The sequence below is a fragment of the Lolium perenne genome, chromosome 1, assembly GCF_019359855.2.
Source record: "Lolium perenne isolate Kyuss_39 chromosome 1, Kyuss_2.0, whole genome shotgun sequence".
Taxonomy (NCBI): domain Eukaryota; kingdom Viridiplantae; phylum Streptophyta; class Magnoliopsida; order Poales; family Poaceae; genus Lolium; species Lolium perenne.
The window spans coordinates 189,871,476-189,897,430 of record NC_067244.2 but is presented as its reverse complement, the minus strand read 5'-3'; positions in this window follow the sequence as shown (position 1 = coordinate 189,897,430).

The window sequence follows — 25,955 nt, the reverse complement described above, 5'->3', positions numbered from 1 at the left end:
TTTTTTTTCTTTATTTTCCACTACAGAACTGTGCCGACGGTTAAACCGTCGGCATAGCTTTTTCCTATTTCTCAACGGCAGTCTTCAAAAAAGCATAACTAAATCATTCTAACTGAGAAAAATAAGTATAATATATCAAATTTTGCAGGAAAACAAGATCTATCATAGAAAAATATCAAAAATGGAATATTTCAAATACCTAAATAAATTTTCTTATAAATGAGCTATAATGTTCGAGGTTGCATGGCTTTCACACACGCCAAAAATGAAAAAATGGTCGCTCGTGGGTCGGATTAGAAATCCGCGTCCGGGGTATTGCTTACCATCCTAGGGCCCACACACGTGCCAAATATGACCTCGTTTCGGAAAATTATGCCATGTTGAGGCCGTTTCCCACCTCATTTCCCCTGAAATCCATAGAACTCCGGACGTGATAGCTCTTTTCGTGAAGGGTTTTCCAAAATAATTGCCACATCCTAGTTTTGACAAACGGAATAGTTACTATGACATATAAAATGACGCTACGCGGCTCCGTGAGATTTTTTGACTTCGCTCAAATTGCCATCTGGCCAAAACAGCCCCTCGGGACCTGCGGTATCGCCGTACCGGGCGTGGGGGTGCACCCATTCGCGAAAAAACTAAACGGACAAAAATTAGCACATATAATGATGCGTCGTAGAACTAAAAACATTTTTTCCGGAATTTCTGGAGCGACGGATAGTTGAGCCCTAGTTCAAATCCGGTTAGTTTCCAGCGGATTCGGCGGGACACCGCCGAAAGCCGCATGAGTTCCCAAAAAGCTAATGCGTGCACATGTCATGTGATAGGTGGTGCGTAGGTGGTCTACTATCATCGCACGAAGGTTTCATGTCATACTAAAATGCGCCCCATGTAGCTGCTTCACAAATAAAAACCGTTTGGGCACGCTAAAAATGAAAAGATGGTCGCCCGTGGGTCGGATTAGAAATCCGCACCCGGGGTCTCGCTTTCCATCCTAGGGCCCACACACGTGCCAAATATGACCTTGTTTCGGGAAACTATGCCATGCCGAGGCCGTTTCCCACCTCATTTCCCCTGAAATCCGTAGAACTCCGGACATGATAGCCCTTTTCGTGAAGGTTTATTCAAAATAATTGCCGTATCCCAGTTTTGACAAACGGAATAGTTACCATGACATATAAAATGACACCACGCGGCTCCGTGAGATTTTTTGACTTCGTTCAAATTGCCATCTGGCCAAAACAGGACCCTCGGGACATACGGTATCGCCGTACCGGGCGTGCGGGTGCACCCATTCGCGAACAAACTAAACGGACAAAAATTAGAACATATAATAATGCGTCGTAGAACTAAAAACATTTTTTCCGGAATTTCTGGAGTGACGGATAGTTGAGCCCTAGTTCAAATCCGGTCAGTTTCCAGCGGATTCGGCGGGACACCGCCGAAAACCGCATGGGTTCCCAAAAAGCTAATGCGTGCACATGTCATGTGATAGGTGGTGCGTAGGTGGTCTACTATGATCGCACGGAGGTTTCACGTCATATTAAAATGTGCCCCATGTAGCTGCTTCACAAATAAAAACTGTTTGGGCACGCTAAAATGAAACGATGGTCGCCCGTGTGTCAGATTAGAAATCCGCACCCGGGGTCTTGCTTCCCATCCTAGGGCCCACACACGTGCCAAATATGACCTCGTTTCGGTAAACTATGCCATGCCGATGCCGTTTCCCACCTCATTTCCCCTGAAATCCATAGAACTCCGGACGTGATAGCCCTTTTCGTGAAGAGTTTTTCAAAATAATTGCCGTATCCCACTTTTGACAAACAGAATAGTTACCATGACATATGAAATGACGCCACGCGGCTCCGTGGGATTTTCAAATTGCCATCTGGTCAAAACAGGGACCGCGGGACATGCGGTATCGCCGTACCGGGCGTGCGGGTGCACCCATTCGCGAACAAACTAAACGGACAAAAATTAGCACATATAATGATGCATCGTAGAACTAAAAACATTTTTTCCGGAATTTCTGGAGTGACGGATAGTTGAGCCCTAGTTCAAATCCGGTCAGTTTCCAACGGAATCGGCGGGACACCGCCGGAAGCTGCATGGGTTCTCAAATAGCTAACGCTTGTACATGCCGTGTGATAGGTGGTGCGTAGGTGGTCTACTATCATCGCACGGAGGTTTCACGTCATACTAAAATGCGCCCCATGTAGCTGCTTCACAAATAAAAACCGTTTGGGCACGCTAAAAATGAAAATATGGTTGCCCGTGGGTCGGAATAGAAATCCGCGTCTGGGGTCTTGCTTCCCATCCTAGGACCCACACACGTGCCAAATATGACCTCATTTCGGCAAACTATGCGATGCCGAGGCCGTTTCCCACCTCATTTTCGATAAAGTCAACCAGATTTAAACTAGAGGTACTTGATCTATTGCTCATGATTTTTGGGTAAATTAAATTGTAGGTTCAAAAATATGAATGGATGTCATATTTGTATTCCTCTTATTTTTCTGATCAATTTAGACATATTATTAGCCAAATTCGTATTTACTGATATTAATTATTCCATATTAAATAAAAAGACAAAAATTAAATCATTTAATTGTTTTTCAAATTCTATATTATTATTATTTATATATATTCATTGTTGTTTACTTAAGTAATTGTTTAGAATTCAAAAATATAGAGATGTGGCAGCACGGTCAAAGGGTTAATATGATTGATATGGTAGTATTAACAACAAGGGCGTCATTTCTTTCATGGAAGCTCATCCGAAGAGAACCAAGAAGTTAAGCGTGCTGGGGCAGGAGTAGTGTGAGGATGGGTGACCAACTAGGAAGTTTGAATACAAGTGCAATTTGACCTAAGATTAGATGTACTAAGTGTAAGTGTGATTGTGAAAGATTAACAAGTAAAAAAGAATAAGAAGAAAATTGAAAAAAAATAAAAAAAATATTTTTTCAAATTTTTTTTTAAATCTTTTTTCAAAAAAAAATTGAAAATTTTGAAATACTATGCCGACGGTTATACCGTCGGCACAACAATCTATGCCGACGGCCAGTCTGTGCCGACGGTGATCGGGCAGTCCCCGACCGGAACTATGCCGACGAAGCTACGCCGACGGTCACCGTCGGCACAGCCTGTGCCGACGGCCTTTCTTGCTGTGCCGACGGCTGGCGGCCGTCGGTAGACTGGAGCTCTCCCGTAGTGCGACGTCTTCCACCTTGAGATTACCAGGAGTCCATCTCAAGCAGTCCACCATGGATTTCCTGAGCGACCAAGATCTCGGGAGCTGTTTTAAATCCATCGGAGCAGTGACTCCATGCATGTCCTTTGTGAAATCATGCATGTTGGAGTGTATCACGCTTGGCATCCTCAGCCTTCTTGTCGAGGTCACCATGCACGATTCGGTCTTATATATCGCAGCCAAATCGGCGCCTGCGTGTGGAGCGCTTATTCTTTCCGTTCGCGTCCTGATTCTTTCCTCTAGCGCGCGTGAGAATAATGGTTTGGCTCTTTCTGAATAATATCATTGCCGACCAGATGACGGCAGCGGCTAATCATGAACCCGCCATGGTTCTCACGACAAGGACAGGCCCGTGCTCCGTTAAGAAACCAGCCGTAGAGTCGCCCCGGTTTGGACACGCGGCATTTGGTCCGTGCGAGGACGGCCACATGGTTTCTCTCACCTGGTCGTTTTCTCTCCATTGCGTAGGTAGGTTCTAGAATGTTCCGTCGTCCGGTAGTCAAAGGCAAGTGGCCATGCACTGTAAATTGACAGATGGGGGATGGAGATGTATAGAGGTATATGTATCCATCCGCCATGATAACGATTCGTTCTAGAGCGTGAGAAGCTGCTGCGAAGCTTCCGTGCACGCTGTCGTTGTCGTGGATGGCGCCAAGAGAAAGCAAGCGTGGATTCCACAGTCCTCACTCATCCACTACGTACGCTACGATACGGCCATGTCGTCCCCGCGCAAGAGTGGGTGGCAGATGAGACCAAGCTCTTGGTTCAGTTCAGCCACCCACATACACCTGTGCGATCGAGGTACCGCACGGAAGCGCGACAATGTGAACTTTTTTTAGACGGAAGGCTCAAGCAGAGCTCGGCTTTAAATTAATGAAACTACAACCATACAACAACCATACAATGGACGATTCAAGATACAACTCACACCACGCAAACAACAGATACTGATAAGAGTCTATCAAAGCCATGTGTCCCAACACATGTCTGCCATACAACACGAACACATAGATAGAAGATAATAACAGAGGAGAATGCTATGGCTGCATCCTGGAAGAAGCATGGAGCTCGCGTAATCTACCAATCGTCAGCTCCACCGCCTCACGATCCTAGCCACTTGCTTCCACACCTGTAGATCAATAATGCTAGACTTACGGGCAGATTTGTTACGGAAAAATGTTACGGGCTGATGTGGAGCACTAGTAGAAAAAGAGGCTTCCGTCCACCCCCATTAGTCCCGAAAAAATTCGAACCGCGACTAAAAGGGGCTTTAGTCGCGGTTCGGGAGGCGACCCGCGACTAATGCTCCATCCGCGACGAAAGGGTACCCCTTTAGTCGCGGTTGGTAACACCAACCGGGACTAAAGGGCTACGGAGGGGATGCGGCCGGCAGAAAAACCTTTAGTCGCGGTTGGGGACACCCCTTTAGTCGCGGTTGGTGTCCCCAACCGCGACTAAAGGTTTTTCCGAGTTTTTTTACTCCCACGCACCCTGCACACCCCCCCGTGGATCGCCTTTTTTTGGTTTGTAAAATACAAAAGAAAATGATAGAAAATTCAAAAAAAAAATTGTTTTCAGATTCTTGTATGTTATGCAACCTACTATTCGGAGAAATTAAGAAATTCGAATTTCCACTTTTTTTGCAAAAAAAGTTTAAAAAATGGTAAAACCGCAATAACTTTTGCATACGACGTCGGAAAAAAACGTATAATATATCAAAAAAATCCTGGGAAAAAGTTACATCCGAATTCACCCGGGTTTACCCGGTTAGCCAATTTTTAGATTCTCAAAATTCCAAATGGAAATACAAAAGCAGGAAGATTTTAGTTTTTTCTATAAATTATGGATTTTATATTTTTTTTAATTTTTTAAAACCTAAAATTAATAATTTCATTCTGCATAAAGATTACTATCATTTTTACCCAATTTTTAGATTTTCAAATTTTTAGATTTTAGGTTTGACAAAAAAATATTTAATTAATTATAAAATTAAAAATAATACAAATTAAAAAGTTAATGTTTATTTATTTATTCAATATTATTATTACATCATTATTTTTGTTTATTAAAAGAATTATTTGAAATTCAAACAATAAAGAAATGTGACATCGATCAATATGTTAATAAGATTGATATGATACTACTATCACATACATGCGCGCGAAGCACTTGGATGCGAAACGAAATGGAACTCGAAAGTTAAGCGTGCTAGAGGTGGAGTAGTGGGAGGATGGGTGACCGAGCGGGAAGTTTGACCACGAGTAAGTAATTTGACTAGAGATAAGCGTAGTTAGAGATAGAGACTAAGCTATGCAAATAACTGAAATAAGAGAAATTCTGAAAAAAAAGAAAAAAAAACGGAGTGAAAAAAAAATAGAAATCCAAATGAATTAAAAAAATTTAACGAAATAGCCTTTAGTCCCGGTTGGGGACACCAACCGCGACTAAAGGTCCTTCGCCCAGACGCACGGTAGCCGCCCACGTGGACGGGCCTTTAGTCGCGGTTCGTAAGCAACCGCGACTAAAGGGGGGGCCTTTAGTCGCGCTTAATTGGTCGCGGGTGCGCAACCGCGACTAATGGCAGTTTCGAACCGCGACTAAAGGCCATTTTTCCACCAGTTGAGCCACCGGAGTGGTTCAATTTTTTTAACGCCCCGTAATTGTAGAGCCATGATTCTCTGTCTTTTCTCCACGTAATCCCGTAGCCAGATTCCGTAAGTTTGAGTCCGTAGGTGTAGCATTGTTGCCTGTAGATATAGGGACATTTTATACATGCAATCAGCATATTGGGAAGGGAAGCGCCCCTCGATGGAAAATTTGTTTCTTGTATTTCAAAGGGTCCAACACAGCGCCGCACAACTAATCCAGTAAACCCGTTTTGTTTGCCCCCTGCACTGTTGAAGCATCCTGTAAATGTCTGCCAGACATGAGGGGTTCCAAGAGCATTGCAACATTTCCCTGACTGCGCTCCACATGAATCTGGCCAAGACACATGTGAAGAAGATGTGGTTTGTATCCTCCATCTCTCCACACAGGGCACATCTCCCCGAAGATGGCACCCTTCGCCTACTAATGTTGTCATCGGAGGGTAGGCGTTTGAGCATTAGCTGCCAAAGGAAGATCCTGATCTTAAGAGGAACAGCGATCCTCCAAAGCACCCCATAGTGTTTCCGTGGCGTGCCTTGGCATAACTTGAGGTATAGGGAGCGGACCGAGAATTTTCCAGAGGGTTCGAGAGACCATAGGAAGGTATCCTGACCTGCCCTCAGACCGACCGTCTGGAGATCCCTCCGGATATCTGCGAGTTCCACGCGCTCATGTATACCTAGCTCCCTGCAGAAGGGGATGTCGTCCCATAACCTGTTGGCCCCGGCTTGGTCCACAGAGGCTTCTGGGTTCGCCATAATGGTAAAAAGGGCTGGGAATCTGTCCCTAAAGGGTCTCGGCCCTAGCCACCAGGCGTGCCAGAACTGGGTCGAAGTCCCGCTAGCCACCTGATGCCTTGTCCCCAAACAAAGCAATCTCTTGATCCTCTGGAGCGTGTTCCAGAATTGTGATCCTCCTGGATGCGAGTCCACCCAGATGTCTCTATTGGCCAGGTACTTATTGCGGATGATATCCGCCCACAAGCCATGCGCACCATTCATGATTCTCCAAACCCACTTCGCCATGAGGCAGATGTTCATGATTTTGGTATCCATAATACCTAGCCCCCCCCCCAATGGACTTAGGCATGCATACCACCTCCCATCTGACCCAGTGATATTTTTTCTTTGGACCGTTTGCTTCCCAAAAGAATCTCGCGCGGTGCTTGCGGAGGGTGTTGTGGATGCCGTCCCCTAGCATGCAGACTCCCATGGCGTGCAGAGGTAGGCTAGAAAAGCATGCGTTTACCAAGATAAGCCGCGCTGCGGAGGACATGAATTTGCCCGTCCATGGATCTGCCCGTTTAGCCACCTTGGTTGTCAGCGGACCCCAATCCGCGGCCGTGATGGCGTGATCAGAAATAGGGAGGCCAATGTACGTGAAAGGGAAGGACCCCTGTTTACAGTTCAGCATGTTGGCGATCCGCTGTTTCTCCAAGTCAGAGGTCCCCATGACCATGACCTCGCTCTTGTGGAAGTTAATGCGAAGCCCTGACATATTCTCGAACCACAGGATTGCCAGTTCATCTGGTTGGATCATGATGATCGTGTCATTCGATCCGAGTATTGCAGATGGGATACCCCCCTGGGATAATGTGCGGGATTACACCCTCAATGTGTCCCGCCGCCTGTGATTTGTCCAAAATCGCAGCGAGAGCCTACGACACAAAATCAAACAGGAGTGGGGAGAGTGGGTCTCCTTGACGCACTCCCCTCCCATTCCTGAAGTAGTTTCCTACCTCACCGTTGATGGTGATCGCTGTTTGTCCCCCCGAGACTAAACTGAGCACCCGATGGACCCACTGACAAGGTATTAACTTATCAATCCTACGTATTGTAGACTAGGGTTTCGGGAGAGAGCGACGATGGAGATTCCGGGAGAGAGGTTAGGCACACGACGTACCCAGCTTCGGGGCCCCTCGGTGGAGGATCACTACGTGCTGCTAGCAATCCAGTATATGATCATAGATGTGTTTACAGGGTGCCGCCGTAAGCGGAACTATGTTGTCTATCTATTGTCCCCCCTCTTTCGGGTGCCCTGGCTAGCTTTATATATGCAACCAGCCTAGGGTTTTACAAGAGTCCTAGTCGACTAGTTCTTCGGGTTGCCTTGTTGGGCCTTCTCCATATTGGGCCGAGCCGATCCAGGTATACCAATAATGGGTACCCGAAGGGTATACCCATGTCAGTAGCCCCCGAGTGTCTAGGGAAGTCGAAGACTTGCGTAGAGACTCCAAGCATAATCATCTCCAAAGGCGAGGTCCATGTCGTAGATCATGTGTAGCGTAGATGATGTCGACGATTCTTGAAATTATTTTCTATCGGGTGCGCGGCAGCGCTCCCGATGGGAGTAGCCCCCGAGTCTATGGGCAAGTGCTTGCACTTGGGCATAGACTCAAGTTGTATTACTCGATGAAGAACTTAACTATATTTCTCGAGGACTTGATGAAATCCATGGGCTCCCGATGGGAGTAGGCTCCACTCGAATCGTAGATTCGAGTTGAGTCTACAAAGCTTGATTGTCGTAGATGTTGTCGAAGTTATTTTTCTATCGGGTGCGCGACCAGCGCTCCCGATGGGAGTAACCCCCGAGGCTACAGCCAAATGTTTGCACTTGGGTGTAGGCTCAACTTGCTTTTAATTGACTCCACAATTTTTCCTCTTTCTTGTATCTTATTGAGAGGGTGAACAATACTCTCGATAAGAGTAGCCCCCGAGCCTATGGGCAGGTGCTTGCACGTGGGCATAGACTCAAGTTGTACTACTCGATAAAGAACTTAACCATATTTCTGGGCGCAACCCCTCTTTTTATCGACTCCAGGCCGTTGCTATTTATGTTGTTCAGGGATAATGGTAAATGGGGTTGGCAATCCCGCAAGAACCTACTTCAAGATCACGTCCCTGGACATGATCTCGGGACCTGGCATAATTCGTCACGTGCCGCTTAAGGACTTACCATGATCCGAATTCCAGTAATGTTATCGGGTCCACAGCGCGTCCGCCGGGATATTTCTTCACATCTGTTGATGTGGAAAAAAGTAGCAGAGCGCAGTCTTTGGCGATGCCACGCCACACAGGACGGATCCCGGGGTCTTACCTTCGCAGAGTTTTGCGGCATTCAGAGATTATTCGCGACTTTGGCGCTCTAAGAATATTTTGTCAAGTGCCTTGTTCGGCTGATGCAATGACCCATTTTGCGAGTTCTTCTATTTTTCTCTCGGGCTTGATGAGACAGCTGAATATATTGATTATTCTATATTGTCGGGTACATCACCGATGCTCTTGCTCGGAACAATATGACGAGTCAATGAACCCGAAGATTTGTCCACCTTCTTTTTTTTGGGGTTCCTCCTTGATGAAAATTTCGTCGAGTTCCTCCTTCAGGAAAATTTCTTTGGGTCATCTTTGAGGACAATTCTTCGGGTCCTCCCTGAGGACAATTCTTCGGGTCCTCTTTGAAGATAATTCTTCGAGACCTCCTTGAGGATAATTCTTCGGGACCTCCTTGAAGATAATTTTTCGGGACCTCCTTGAAGATAATTCTTCGGGACCTCCTTGAAGATAATTCTTCGGGTCCTGTTCTTTCTTGAAGACAATTTCGTCGAGTTCTCCCTGTAGACAATTTCGTCGGGTTCTCTCTTATATACTTTGAATTTTGCTTTCTCCTGCACAAATAAACAAACTTTTTCTATCTTTCCCTTGACTATCTTTTTCGCATGCGGTGTCAGATGCTCAGATTCGATGATATGTAAAGTGAATATATGCCGCGCAGCCCCCAACTGTCGGGTGCGACGAAAATAAACGATAATCAACTTTGTGCAAAATAAAAGAACACTTAGCTTTTTGGACACGACGAAGTCGATGCATGATGAAGTCTTCGAGTGTAGATAAGAAATCTAGCCAAAGTAGAAACCACCAAATAGCAAAAGTGGATGTCGCGAAATTTTTGATGAAGAAATAGCCGAGCCCCCGAGCGTTGCTGAGGTGATGTCATGATTGTTGTGTCGCAGTCGTGACCCGAGGCGAAATCGTTGTCAAGCCCCCGAGCGTTAGGCGTGACGTCGAAATAAGTTGATGGAGTCGCGGCGTCATATTTGGTGAAGCCATTTAAGATGAAGCCATAGACAATAATATACGAAGATGAATCCCAGATGAAGTATTTTAGATGAATCCATATTGAAGATGCCATTAAATATAGAGCATATATTGAAGATAAATCCGTCGATATCATAGAAGATGAATCCATTGACCCGAAGAAAATAAATCCAGTAATGGCCATAGAAGATGAATCCATTGATCCGAAGAAAATAAATCCAGTAATGGCCATAGAAGATGAATCCATTGACCCGGAAGCTCATCGGGTATTATTGTATAAGAGTAAACTTAGTAGTATCCATATAGATGAATCCGGAAAAAATAAATTCACTGACCCAAAGAAATTAAATCCAGTAATAATCATAGATGATAAATCCATTGACCCGGAAACGCGTCGGGTAATATTGTATAAGTGAACCAATAATAACCCAAAGAAAACCAATCCAGTAATCCAGAGAGAATAAATCCACTGATTCGAAGAAGATAAATCCACTAAGTCAAAGAAAATAATTCCACTGAGCCGAAGAAAATAATTTCACTGAGCCGGAGAAGATATATCCAGAGCCGAAGAAAAGAAATTCACCAAGTAACCAAGTATATTTGTGGTAACGGAGTAATGGCGCAGCCCCCAGTGTTTGGATGAATTTGTTGTAATAATGCAATGGCGCAGCCCCCGAGTATTCGGGTGTGGCGAAAGTAAATAATAATTGACTATTGGAAGAGAACACTTAGCTTTTTATCGGCTGTGACGGAGCCGACGTGTAAGCATGTCGTGCGGTGAACACAATCGGTTTTAGTCGCGCGGCGCCTAGCCGGAAGTAGCCGATGAAGAGGACTCAATCGATGTGGCAGATCCGCCACGGGTGAGCCCCCGAGCGTGGTGAGGTGCATGATGTCGAGTGCGCAACGGTGGGCGCGTGATGGCGAACGTGACCGACACAGCAAATTAGTCGAAGTTTATTACCGATCTACAGTTATATTATGACGCAAAAAACTGCGTGCAATAATAGTACAAGACAAAAAATGTTTGGCGAAATAAACTTTGCGTAATTGGAAATATAACACCTGGTATTTTGCATCGGATGGCGAAGTCGGATTTGTTGAAGTAAAATTTCTTCAGATACAATCTGCGTGCGCACCTAGCTTGGAGAAGGCTCGATCGATCTGTCGCTTTGCTTGGCGATCGACTGCAGGTTGAGCCATCGCGATCTTCATGCGCGGTCCGCGACCTACGCGTCACTTGTTCTCGGCTTCCTTCAGTTCCTTGGAAGTTGATTATTTACTTCAATGGATTTAGAGGAGCTCATTGATCGGGTGATGCCCATGTGAGACACCCGACCTTGCCTTAATGAATACCCACGGACGCATGCACAGAAAGCTATGTGCAGATGATTAGATCATTGGATCTAGTAAAATTGATAAATAAAATAAGAATAAACAGCCAGAGAGAGATTCGGCTGCAAAAACGAAATCAGCCGCGGTTGTATGCTTCCGCGTGAACGCTTTCGTATAGCATCCGTACAGGACTCATGCTCAACCCCGTTTTGACGCGAAAAATTTGAACATGCCGCCACCGATGAGTAGCGATCCAGCAATTGATTGAAGACGATGAGAGATCTCGCCCGGATAACGAAATTCAGTCGCCGCTAGTTCCCACAGACGGCGTCAATTGACAAGGTATTAACTTATCAATGCCTACGTATTTTAGACTAGGGTTTCGGGAGAGAGCGACGATTGAGATTCCGGAAGCGAGATTAGGCACACGACGTACCCAGCTTCGGGTCCCCTCGGTGGAGGATCCCTACGTGCTGCTAGCAATCCAGTATATGATCATAGATGTGTTTACAGGGTGCCGCCGTAAGCGGAGCTATGTTGTCTACCTATTGTCCCCCCTCTTTCGGTTGCCCTGGCTAGCTTTATATATGCAACCAGCCTAGGGTTTTACAAGAGTCCTAGTCGACTACTTCTTCGGGTTGCCTTGTTGGGTCTTCTCCATATTAGGCCGAGCCGATCCAGGTATACCAATAATGGGTACCCGAAGGGTATACCCATGTCACCCACCCTTGGTCGAATCCCTTTCGGAGGAGCACCTCCCGGAGAAAGGACCAATTGACTCGATCGTAGGCTTTCTCGAAGTCGAGTTTCAAGAAGACTCCCCTAAGTCTCTTGGATTTCATCTCATGAATGATCTCCTGAAGAGAGACAATCCCCTCGTGAATGTGTCTACCTTTGATGAAGGCCGTATGTGTTCTGCCAATGGACCTGTTCACTATTGGGGAAAGCCGGATCGCGTAAGCCTTAGCTACAAATTTAAAGATGACATTGATCAACGCGATCGGGCGGAACTGACGGATGTCCTCCGCCCCGTGAACCTTGGGAATAAGCGTGAGCACCCCAAAGTTAAGACTCGCTATATCTACTCAACCCAGAGCAAAGCCGTTAAGAATGGCCAGGATATAGGGCTTGACCAGAGCCCAAAATCTCTTGCAGAAAATGACAGGCAACCCATCTGGGCCTGGCGCCGTGTCAACCTTCATGCTCTTGAGCACCTCATCTAACTCCTCCCATGAGAAAGATAGCATTAGGTCCTGATTCTCGGCGTCCAAGATCCGCTTATCCGCGACCTAGGTGTCTTGCGCGAGGGAGAACACCCTGTTCTCACCTCCCGCCCCCATAAGGTTACGGTAGAAGCCATAAATGTGCTCCTGTAGGTCTCTTCTCTGTGTGATGATCCCCTAATCAGACACAAGCCTTGAGATGGTGCATTTGCGCCTGCGCCTATTGGCAATGGCATGGAAGTATGCAATATTTGAATCCCCATGGAGAAGCCAGGACTGTCGTCGCCGCTGTTTCCAGTATTCCTGCTCAATCTTAAGCAGGGGGGTGAGTTGGCCCTCCAGGTGGTACCTCAACGCCCGACCCTCATCATCTAGGCCCGTGGTATCGGCCCTAACATCCAGGGCCTGAATCCTCCCCAGGATATTCTCTTTCAGGTCTCGGTCTGCTTTCCCTATGTTGGCTCCCCGACCCTTGAGGAATTGCCGCAAACCCGCGGAAACCTGTTGCCAGACATCAATGGGGTCAAAGAAGGGCCCCCGAGCCCCTCCAAGCTATGCCATTTGGCAGTGACCATGTCCTCAAAATCTGCGCGTTCCAGCCAACCCTTCTCGAAGTAGAAGTGTGGACTGCGACGTCTAGCACCCTCCCCTGAATCAAGAATCAGAGGGGCATGGTCCGATCCGATAATCGTTTGTCCCGTCAAGGTGCATAAGGGGAAGAGCGTCTCCCATTCTGTGGACACTAGCACCCGGTCAAGGACGCTCCGCACCGGCTTAAGCTATTTGCTTGTCCAGGTGTATCTAGCTCCGCCCCTGCGAATCTCGCAGACCGCAAGGGCAGCAATGCAGTCATTGAACCTGTGCGGCCAATGAATATTGTCATTGGTTTTATCTCTGATCCCCTGATCAGGTTAAAGTCTCCACCAACCGCTAGAGGAAATTGGCAAGCATTGACGGCTGCCGACAATTCCCCCAAGAATTCGTCGGAGAGGCGATGGTCCCCGCCGGTCCGTAAACCACAAAGAGACACCATGTCGTGTTGGTGGATAACTGTAGGATATCTACCCTAAGGAAGAATCTCACCTCAAACCAGGCGCTTGCCTCGAACGTGTCATCATTGACCCCCACGAGAATGCCACCCGAGTGCACCAACGCAGGGATGGAATGCCAAGCAAATTTCCCTTGTGGGTTGATAGCTCTCAGGTCAATCTGTGAGAATTCGCGTTTGATCGTCTCCTGTAAGCCCACAAGGTCTAAGTGCTCTCGGGATATGAATTCCCGGATCTGTGGCTGGCGCCCCGGCGCGTGATAGCCACGTATATTCCAGATGCCGGCTCTCATAGCGCACCTGGACGAATCCGTCCACGACGGGTGGCCAACTTGGTCTTGCTCCTGCCCCTTGCATTGGCGTGGGGGCGGTGCTCGCGGCGTGGGTCGGGTCAGCAGATGCCTCCCCGGCCGCCGTGAGGTTCTCTGCCTGAGCGGCCTCGTCCGACTCAGCAGGAGCTTCCCTCAACAGGGAAGCCTCACCGGCCTCCTTATGGGCCCGGCGGGCTACAGCGAGAGCTAGCGCAGCTTGCGCTTCTTCCTTGGCGCGGATAAACAAGATGGTGTCCGATACCGTCCCCGATTCGACGGAAAAGGCCAGCCACGCGTCATGTGCTACCATCTCTAGGTGATCGTCCGACACTTCCCTCAACACCACGAAATCTGAAATGGAAGGGGGAGCTGAGACCGTACCTGTAGGGTCGAGATTCTTGGCCGCGGTGAACTCCTGGGCACGCTGCTTGATGGGGATCGCCGATGCCGGTCCTTGGAGCCGGGCGCTCTTGGAGCCGGACCTGCCGGCACAGTCTTTGTGCGTCGAGCGCGCGACACCGTCGTCTCCATGAGCACCGGACGCTGCGCGCACTGGTGATACGTCCAAAACGTATCTACTTTCCCAAACACTTTTGCTATTGTTTTGCCTCTAATTTGTGTATTTTGGATGCAACTAACACGGACTAACGCTGTTTTCAGCAGAACTGTTCTGGTGTCTCGTTTTTTGTGCAGAAATTCAACTTTCAGGAAAATCCTCGGAATTTATGCGAAAGGTCCTATTTTCCCAGAATACTGACGGAGCCAGAAGGGCAAGCCAGGTGGGGGCCCGAGGGCCCCACACACTAGGCCGGCGCGGCCCAGGAGGGGCCCGCGCGGCCCTAGTGTGTGGCGGCCTCGGCTGGCCCCCGACGCCCTCTTTCGGACTACTTATTGCCTTCGACCTAAAAACGCACGGGAGGAAGTCGAAGTCGCCAGAAACCCTCCAGAACGCCGCCACATCACGAAACTCCGTCTCGGGAGCCAGAAGTCTCCGTTCTGGCACTCCGCCGGGACGGGGAATTGGAGGAGATCATCGCCACCATCACCACCGACGCCTCTTCATCGACCATCCATGTTTCCCCCATCCATGTGTGAGTAATTCCCCCGCTGTAGGCTGAAGGGGATGGTAGGGATTGGATGAGATTGGTCATGTAATAGTATAAGATTGCTAGGGCATAGTGCCTAGTGTCCGTAATTGGTACTTTGATGATATTGTTGCAACTTGTTATGCTTAATGCTTGTCACTAGGGCCCGAGTGCCATGATCTCAGATCTGAACATGTTATTATTCCATCATGATATTCATTGTTTATGGTCTTACCTACAAGTTGTATACACATGTCGCTGTCCGGAACCAATGGCCCCGAAGTGACAGAAATCGGGACAACCGGAGGGGATGGTACTTATGTGAGGATCACATGTGTTCACGGAGTGTTAATGCTTTGCTCCGGTACTCTATTAAAAGGAGTACCTTAATATCCAGTAGATTCCCTTGAGGACCGGCTGCCACCGGCTGGTAGGACAAAAGATGTTGTGCAAGTTTCTCATTGCGAGCACGTACGACTATAATTGGAACACATGCCTATTGATTGCTTTGTACTTAGACACTGTTTTATTATTATCTGCAAATGCCCTGCTTGATTGTTACATGAGTTTCTCTCATCCATGCAACGCCCGTTATCCGTCCCCGTGCCTACAGTATTTTAATCCTGCTGTTTACTATAATCACTACTGCTCTCTGTTACTCTGCTGCTGTTATTTCACTACTGCTACTGCTATAAAACTGTTACTACTGATAAACTCTTGCGAGCAAGTCTGTTTCCAGGTGCAGCTGAATTGACAACTCCGCTGTTAAGGCTTTCAAGTATTCTTTGTCTCCCCTTGTGTCGAATCAATAAATTGGGTTTTACTACCCGCGAAGACTGCTGCGATCCCCTATACTTGTGGGTCATCAAGACTGTTTTCTGGCGCCGTTGCCGGGGAGCATAGCTTTATTTGGAAGTTCACTTGGATTGAGATTGTTCGCTGCAAATTCTCCATCATGGGTAAAACTCGCGATCCTAAAGTCGCCATATTACCATCCACTACAAGAAAAGGTACAACTCTGAGTACCTCTGCTGCTCTTGATTCACCATCTGTGATTGATAAACTTGTTTCACCGCCACATGCTTCACTTGCTGGTACTTCTGCTGAATCTGAAAATTCTTATAATATTGATGATGCTTCTGCTGTGCTTGATGATAGTGGTTCACTGGGATCTTTTCTAGATGCTACAATTGCTAGGTCTAGACAAATTGAAAATACTGAAACTCCTAATGCTACTACACCTGTTAATTCACCTGAACTTGATTATTCTAGTGATGATCCTGATGAAGATTATGTGGAGCTTAATGATGATTTTATTAATAGATGCAATGCTACTGCTGATGCAAGTAAAATTAAAAAGTTTCTCACACAATATACTGTTAGACATAAGTTATCTCCTGATCCTAAATTTGCCACATCTCCTATATGCATTAAGGATAAAGATTATGATTTTTCTCTTGATCTATCTCATATAGCTATTGTAGAGAAAGCACCCTTTTGTGGTACTGAAAAAGAAAGTGTTGTAGAACACATGATTGAACTTTCTTCTATGAGTAGTTTGTTTTCTGATGATGTCAAGATGCGTACTTATTTTGTCGCTAAATTTTTTCCTTTCTCATTAAAGGATGATGCTAAAACTTGGTATAATAATTTGCCTCCTGGTTCTATTAAAAGTCCAACTGAATTGCGTGATGTTTTCTTTCGAAAATACTTTCCTACTAGTGCTCAACATGTTGCTTTACAGAAAATTTATAGATTTGACCAGGGAGATGAAGAGAAATTGCCTGAGGCTTGGGCAAGATTTTGTTCTCTTATCAGAGCTCGACCTGGACATGATTTAGAAAAGAATGATCTACTTGATATATTTTATAGTGGACTAACCATTGAGTCTAGGACATATTTGGATAGTTGTGCTGGTTGTGTTTTCAGGAAAAGAACTCCGGACGAAGCTGAAGAATTATTGGCAAAAATAGGCCGGAATCATGATGATTGGACTACGCCTGAACCAATTCCAACGCCAATATTGAAGAAGAGGGGTTTAATTAAATTGAATGATAAAGATATGAGGGAAGCCAAGAAGTCTCTCAAGGAGAAAGGTATTAAATCTGAAGATGTGAAGAATCTACCTCCCATAGAAGATATATGTGAGATAATTCCCCCTTCATCCATGATTGAGGTAAACTCCCTTCAGTGCTTTACTAGGGAAGATATTCCGTATTCAAAACCTCCTGCGCAATGCTTAGATGAGTTTGATAATTATATTGTTAAGCAAGAAAATTTCAATATGAGAGTAGAGAATCATTTAATGGAAAATTCTCGAGCTGTTGGTGAATTGCATGGTATTGTGGAGAGAACCTCCAATGATGTTAAGATGCTTGTTAAACATTTTCAAATGGTTCAAACTCAAATTGATCAGCTTACTAAAGTGCAAAATGACTTATTAAAAAATAATTCTAAAGAGAAACATGCTTATGAAGTAACAACTAGAGGCGGTGTCTCTACCCAGGATCCTCTATATCCTGAAGGGCATCCCAAAAGAATTGAACACGATTCTCAACGCATTGAATCTAGTGCTCCTTCTAAGAAAAAGAAGAAGAAACATAAAAATGTTGTAGAATCATCTGAACCTGTTAATGATCATAATAGTATTTCTATTTCTGATGCTGAAACTGAAAGTGGTAATGAACATGATAATAATAATGGTAATGATAAGAATGATGTTTCTGATAAAGAAGAAGTTGAAGATGAACCTGAAAAGCAAGATAAAAATAAAAAGTATACTAAAGAAGATTTTATTGCTAAGAAACATGGTAATGAAAGGGAACCTTGGGTTCAAAAGCAAATGCCTTTTCCTGCTAAGAAACTTAAATCAAAGGAAGAAGAACACTATAATAAATTTTGTGATTGGATGAAACCTTTATTCTTGCAAATCCCTTTAACTGATGCTATTAAATTGCCTCCTTATTCAAAGTATATGAAAGATATTGTTACTAACAAAAGGAAAATCCCCAATGAGGAAATTTCCACTATGCTTGCTAATTACTCTTTTAATGGCAAAGTTCCAAAGAAGTTGGGCGACCCAGGTATACCGACTATTCCTTGTTCTATTAAGAATAATTATGTTAAAACTGCTCTATGTGACTTGGGAGCCGGTGTTAGTGTTATGCCTTTTTCTGTTTATAAGAGACTTTACTTAGATAAGTTGATACCTACTGATATATCTTTGCAAATGGCTGATAAATCTACTGCTATTCCTGTTGGTATATGTGAGGATGTTCCTGTTCAAGTTACTAATAACTGCTTGATATTAACTGATTTTGTTGTGTTGGAAATGCCTGAAGATGATAATATGTCTATTATTCTTGGGAGACCTTTTCTTAACACCGCAGGGGCTGTTATTGATTGCAATAAAGGAAAAGTTACTTTCAATGTTGATGACAAGGAGCATACCGTTTATTTTCCCAAGAGGATTGATAAAGTATGTGGAGTTAATACTATTTCTAATGTGAGAACTATCAAAGTTGGAACTATCGATTGTCCTATATATGAGCCCAAAGAAGAATATCAAACTCTTGTGATTGGATCCATATCAATACAGTACAAGGTAACATGATTGATTTGAGGTTTATTTCTTCTTATGCTATGTAAAATTTATTTGGTGGCAAGACTTGATCAACCTTGTTAACAAATACTTTTTATATGCATAGAGGAGGTAAACAACATCTCTTTCTTCCTCCACTTGTTCTACTTGCTGTAGCACTTTTATTTTGCAAAGTTCTTTAGTTAATTAGAGATTTCAAAAAAATTTCCTGGCCAGTAATAATAAACTTAATACCCAGAAATGTGCATTTTTCAAAGTTTTCAAAAATTCACAAAAATTATACCGTTGGTCCTATTTTTTGAAAATGCACCTGGGAGCACCTGGGGATGACCAGTGGGGCACCCCAGGGTGGCACCCCACAGGCCAGCGCGGCCTGGAAGGGGGGCGCGCCACCCTGGTGTGTGGGTCCCCCTTTGCCCCAATTCACCCTCGCGTTTTTGCTCAAGAACTCCAGATTTCTCGATCTCTTTGGTCAGCCCAGATTTCTGTCTGAAATTTGGCACATTTGCTCTTCGGTATGTGACTCCTCCAACCATCCAAGTAGAATTTTGTTTGGTTGAGTATATCTTGAATATTTTGCTGCTGTAGGTAACATGTTTAGTGAGCTTGCATGCTTGTTCTAAGTGGTAGAAACTAGTTTTGATGCATGATTAGTACTCTAGCAAGTTCCTATGGTAGTTTCCCTCAATTATATGTCACCAAATCAGATTTTATATTGTTTGTTGAAAAATTTCAGAAAAGGGGGATGGCCAACTTTAACTTTGGAGAAGTGTTCCAAGGGGAGAAACAAGTACGGGGAGGCCCTCGAGGTCATCCACCCGATTCAGGCAATCCTACAATGAGGATCTCATCGCACCAAGTTTCGCACCCCAGGAGGACAATGGAGTCCCTAACGCTTCATCCTTCCCATGTTATGACTTTTTGAGAAATGCAGGTTTGTTGGATGATTTCTTGACCCTCGTCGGTAAGGCAGGCTTAACCACCTATGTGGGAGATGAGAGTGAGCAATACTACACGCTCACTAAAATCTTTGTGGAGAGCTTCAAGTTCAACAATAAGCACTTTCGCCCGACAGTTGCCTTCAAGATCTATGGTAAGCCTATTACTATGAAGTTGGAAAATTTTTGTGCCGCATTGGGTATTGCCCCTGTAGGTACAGCAAGGAAGATCGAGAACAACCCCAAGGAATTGCTGGAGCTCTATCGAGGGATAACCAATGATGACTGTCGCACCATTCAGCGTGGCAAGATAAGAAACATTCAACTCCCCGCCATTAAGTATTTTGCTTATTACATTGGTACTAGCATTCTTGGTAGGGAGAACACTAGTAACATATCTAGCTATCACCTTGGTTTCTTAATTGCTGCACTCACTGGGGACACACCTTATCATCTTGGTGCTCTTGTTGCTCGCCGCTTGTCAAACAAGGGGCCTATATTTGGAGGAATTATTGCTTCACGCGTTTTAGCATATTTAGAGCTTCCTCTTGACCCTAATGATGTAAAAATAACTCCTATGAGGCTCGATATTGCTGCTATGAAGATTCATCTATTTGTTACAACCGACTCTAGTTTAGATAATATTGTCTATAGAATATTGTTTGCTGACGGGGAAGAGAGGGAAATCCTTTTGCCGCAGCCAGATTTGTTCAGTATTGACAGAAAACCATGGTCGCGCACTAAGGAGGAGGTGGATGAGCAATTGAAGATACAAGGCTTCCATCAGCAGCATGACTCCGAGGATGCCGAGCCCTCCTACGACTACACCGTCACGTATCCGGGTGCTTCTTCTAGCACATACCCGGAATATGATCCATCTTCGTACTACGGAGGTGCTACTTCATGGGCACCATGGGATTGATCTCCACTTAGGCCAAAAGCCTAAGCTTGGGGGGAGGTATACCGGCATCACTCATTCTTTGCATATTATGGTTGCTGGATACTTGTACATACTTGTTTAGTTTCTTTGAGTGGTTTTCTAATGAGAGGGAGATGATATTTGGGGAAGTGCTGCCTGAAAACAGATTCTGGACTGTTACTAAAAAAATTCGTGCGCACAGCCAGAACGTTATTTTGAGCTGCCAATTTTTGTGCATGTTCCCCAGGTTGTTATCTAACTTTCATTAGTTGAACACTTTTCATGCTGAGCAACGGAATATTTTTGTAAAAATATATTTCTGTACTGCTGTCAGGTTTTGGCAGATTTCTGCCATCCTACTTTTCTGTGATTCTTCTAGTTTTCATTCTCTTGTTTTTGCTCTGTTCCTTTCCTAAAACACAAAAAGACCAAAAATATTTCTATTGTTTCTCTTCGCCATTTTTTTTATCTTGGTTTCTTATTCCCATTTTGCTTTATTTGCTATTGCTAGTTTGCTATAAGAAAACCCAAAAAAAGATTTTGCTTTGTTTGCTTGTTTCCTTTTGTTCTTGTTTCCAAATTCGAAAACACCAAAAAAAATATTTGTTGTTCTTCTTTGGTTTTGTAAAGTTCTTTATGAGTTCAATGGTCTTCGGTGGCTGGAGCGTGGTTTTCATTCCATATTATTCAAGCTACACAAGTGAAAAGGCAATAATGACGATCTACGACAATCTGATTGTGGTGAGAGGCTGGTATGAACTCTATTTGTTTTCATTTTTGTACATATACTCATCCATGTGAGCATGCTTGGTTGGTTCATGTGAGGTATATGTCATTTAAGATAGTCTAGTAGTTCATGATCTCTCATGTTTAGCTCCAATCTATTAATATGAGTAGCATGTCATGAATGTTTGCTTGCATTGTTTTATTCATAAATAGGTATGATATTGTGGTATCCTCCTCTGAATAATTCGTTTGAATTAACTTGGCACATGCTCACGCATGCATATGACTGAACAAAAGTCAATTAAGCCTCGATGATTTACATTGCTTCAGAGTTTTTGTATCACTTTTATGCCTCAGTTAATTTATTTTTGTCGCAAGCATGATTATGACAGTTACTGCTCTCTTGATTGTCGCTTCCCAGTCTATTGCTAGCCTTCACTTGTACTGAGCGGGAACGCTGCTCGTGCCTCCAAACCCCTGAAAACCAAGTTATTCCAGAGTGTCCACCATAAATACCTATGCATGGCATTTCAAACCATTCCAAGTAAATTTTCATGTGCTACCTTTAAACCTTCAAAATGCTTCTCAATTTGTGTTAATGTTTCATAGCTCATGAGGAAGTATGTGGTGTTTAACTTCCAACCTTGTCATTTACTCTTGACGGACTTTCATTATGGACTAGTGGCACATCCGCTTATCCAATAATTTTGAAAAAGAGCTGGCAATGGGGTTCCCAGCCCCGATTAATCAAACTTCATTAATAATTCTCTTCACATGTTTTGCTCTGATTCATCAGTAAGCAACTTAATTTTGCAAATAGACACTCCTCCATGGTATGTGATTGATGGAAGGCACCCGAGGATTCGGTTAGCCATGGCTTGTGTAAGCAAAGGTTGGGGGGAGTGTCACTCATAATAAAAACTAAAATACGTGTGTAAACAAAAAGAGAAAGAGGGATGATCTACCTTGCTGGTAGAGATAACGTCCTTCATGGGAGCTGCTCTTGAAAGTCCGGTTGGCGAGGTAGTTGGTGTACCCATTACCATTCGTTGACAACAACAAACACCTCTCAAAATAATTTTACTCCTGTTTTACAAATGAAAAGCTCTAGCACATGTTAATCCCTGCTTCCCTCTGCGAAGGGTCAATCTTTTACTTTTACATTGAGTCTCCATCCTTTCTTTGAGCACTATCTTGAGAGCACAACTGTCATTCTTAGTATAATATGCTTGTCCCAAAATGTGATTAATTGTGGTATAACTTTGATGCTTTTATCTTTGACAATCACTATTTCTAGTCTTTCTATGAACTTCAGAGGTGCCTGAGCATTTATGTTTTGCTGATCAAATATGGGCAAGCGAGATACCACTCTATCATACTCTTTTATGAACAATGCAATCCTGCTTATATACATGATTCATGATGCTTATTATTAATTGTTGGTACCTTTCCATGATTGACATAGCTATTGGATGATCTTATTTGCATGTATCTTATTATGAACTGCCTAAGTTTTAGCCATAGCATGAGAATATTTACATCATATGAACAAATGTGTTCATGAAAGTTCTTTTATCGCTCAGTTGTTAACTGAATTGCTTGAGGACAAGCAATAAGCTAAGCTTGGGGGGAGTTGATACGTCCAAAACGTATCTACTTTCCTGAACACTTTTGCTATTGTTTTGCCTCTAATTTGTGTATTTTGGATGCAACTAACACAGATTAACGCTGTTTTCAGCAGAACTGTTCTGGTGTCTCGTTTTTGTGCAGAAATTCAACTTTCAGGAAAATCCTCGGAATTTATGCGAAAGGTCCTATTTTCCCAGAATACTGACAGAGCCAGAAGGGCAAGCCAGGTGGGGGCCCGAGGGCCCCACACACTAGGCCGGCGCGGCCCTAGTGTGTGGCGGCCTCGGCTGGCCCCCGACGCCCTCTTTCGGACTACTTATTGCCTTCGACCTAAAAACGCACGGGAGGAAGTCGAAGTCGCCAGAAACCCTCCAGAACGCCGCCACATCGCGAAACTCCGTCTCGGGAGCCAGAAGTCTCCGTTCTGGCACTCCGCCGGGACGGGGAATTGGAGGAGATCATCGCCACCATCACCACCGATGCCTCTTCATCGACCAGCCATGTTTCCCCCATCCATGTGTGAGTAATTCCCCCGCTGTAGGCTGAAGGGGATGGTAGGGATTGGATGAGATTGGTCATGTAATAGTATAAGATTGTTAGGGCATAGTGCCTAGTGTCCGTAATTGGTACTTTCATGATGTTGTTGCAACTTGTTATGCTTAATGCTTGTCACTAGGGCCCGAGTGCCATGATCTCAGATCTGAACATGTTATTATTCCATCATGATATTCATTGTTTATGGTCTTACCTACAAGTTGTATACACATGTCGCTGTCCGGAACCAATGGCCCCGAAGTGACAGAAATCGGGACAACCGGAGGGGATGGTAGTGATGTGAGGATCACATGTGTTCACGGAGTGTTAATGCTTTGCTCCGGTACTCTATTAAAAGGAGTACCTTAATATCCAGTAGATTCCCTTGAGGCCCGGCTGCCACCGGCTGGTAGGACAAAAGATGTTTGATGACCCACAAGTATAGGGGATCGCAGCAGTCTTCGCGGGTAGTAAAACCCAATTTATTGATTCGACACAAGGGGAGACAAAGAATACTTGAAAGCCTTAACAGCGGAGTTGTCAATTCAGCTGCACCTGGAAACAGACTTGCTCGCAAGAGTTTATCAGTAGTAACAATTTTATAGCAGTAGCAGTAGTGAAATAACAGCAGCAGAGTAACAGAGACAGCAGTAGTGATTATAGTAAACAGCAGGATTAAAATACTGTAGGCACGGGGACGGATAACGGGCGTTGCATGGATGAGAGAAACTCATGTAACAATCAAGCAGGGCACTTGCAGATAATAATAAAACGGTGTCTAAGTACAAAGCAATCAATAGGCATGTGTTCCAATTATAGTCGTACGTGCTCGCAATGAGAAACTTGCACAACATCTTTTGTCCTACCAGCCGGTGGCAGCCGGGCCACAAGGGAATCTACTGGATATTAAGGTACTCCTTTTAATAGAGTACCGGAGCAAAGCATTAACACTCCGTGAACACATGTGATCCTCACATCACTACCATCCCCTCCGGTTGCCCCGATTTCTGTCACTTCGGGGCCATTGGTTCCGGACAGCGACATGTGTATACAACTTGTAGGTAAGACCATAAACAATGAATATCATGATGGAATAATAACATGTTCAGATCTGAGATCATGGCACTCGGGCCCTAGTGACAAGCATTAAGCATAACAAGTTGCAACAATATCATCAAAGTACCAATTACGGACACTAGGCACTATGCCCTAACAATCTTATACTATTACATGACCAATCTCATCCAATCCCTACCATCCCCTTCAGCCTACAGCGGGGGAATTACTCACACATGGATGGGGGAAACATGGCTGGTCGATGAAGAGGCGTCGGTGGTGATGGTGGCGATGATCTCCTCCAATTCCCCGTCCCGGCGGAGTGCCAGAACGGAGACTTCTGGCTCCCGAGATGGAGTTTCGCGATGTGGCGGCGTTCTGGAGGGTTTCTGGCGACCTCGACTTCCTCCCGTGCGTTTTTAGGTCAAAGGCAATAAGTAGTCCGAAAGAGGGCGTCGGGGGCCAGCCGAGGCCGCCACACACTAGGGCCGAGCGGGCCCCTCCTGGGCCGCGCCGGCCTAGTGTGTGGGGCCCTCAGGCCCCTACCTGGCTTGCCCTTCTGGCTCCGTCAGTATTCTAGGAAAATAGGACCTTTCGCATAAATTCCGAGGATTTTCCTGAAAGTTGAATTTCTGCACAAAAACGAGACACCAGAACAGTTCTGCTGAAAACAGCATTAGTCCGTGTTAGTTGCATCCAAAATACACAAATTAGAGGCAAAACAATAGCAAAAGTGTTCGGGAAAGTAGATACGTTTTGGACGTATCAATGTTGTGCAAGTTTCTCATTGCGAGCACGTACGACTATAATTGGAACACATGCCTATTGATTGCTTTGTACTTAGACACTGTTTTATTATTATCTGCAAATGCCCTGCTTGATTGTTACATGAGTTTCTCTCATCCATGCAACGCCCGTTATCCGTCCCCGTGCCTACAGTATTTTAATCCTGCTGTTTACTATAATCACTACTGCTGTCTCTGTTACTCACGCTGTTATTTCACTACTGCTATCGCTATAAAACTCATTACTCTTGATAAACTCTTGCGAGCAAGTCTGTTTCCAGGTGCAGCTGAATTGACAACTCCGCTGTTAAGGCTTTCAAGTATTCTTTGTCTCCCCTTGTGTCGAATCAATAAATTGGGTTTTACTACCCGCGAAGACTGCTGCGATCCCCTATACTTGTGGGTCATCAACTGGTCGTCCATGTCGTCCAACTCGCCACCCTCCTCATCAGCCTCTCGGCCTGTGGCCTTGTTTGTTCGCCGGAGACCCCAGCGAGTCCTCTGAGTCGTAATCCAACCCGGTGGTAAGGAGTGTGAAGGAGTCCACCGGCGGGGACGCCAGTGGGTCCACCTTGGCCTCCGTAGCAGGCTCGGCTGGCGACACCTGCCGCCCCCGTGCTTTTCCGCAGCCCTGGCCTGCTCCAACACCACCAAGGGCACCGGCCAAGGCGCATGCTTTCCCATGTCGGACCCGTACTGGTCGATCTGCATGTCCATCTGGCCAGGTAGAGCAGGTGGCTCGCTGGCACCCCTAGCCGTTAAGGTAGCCACC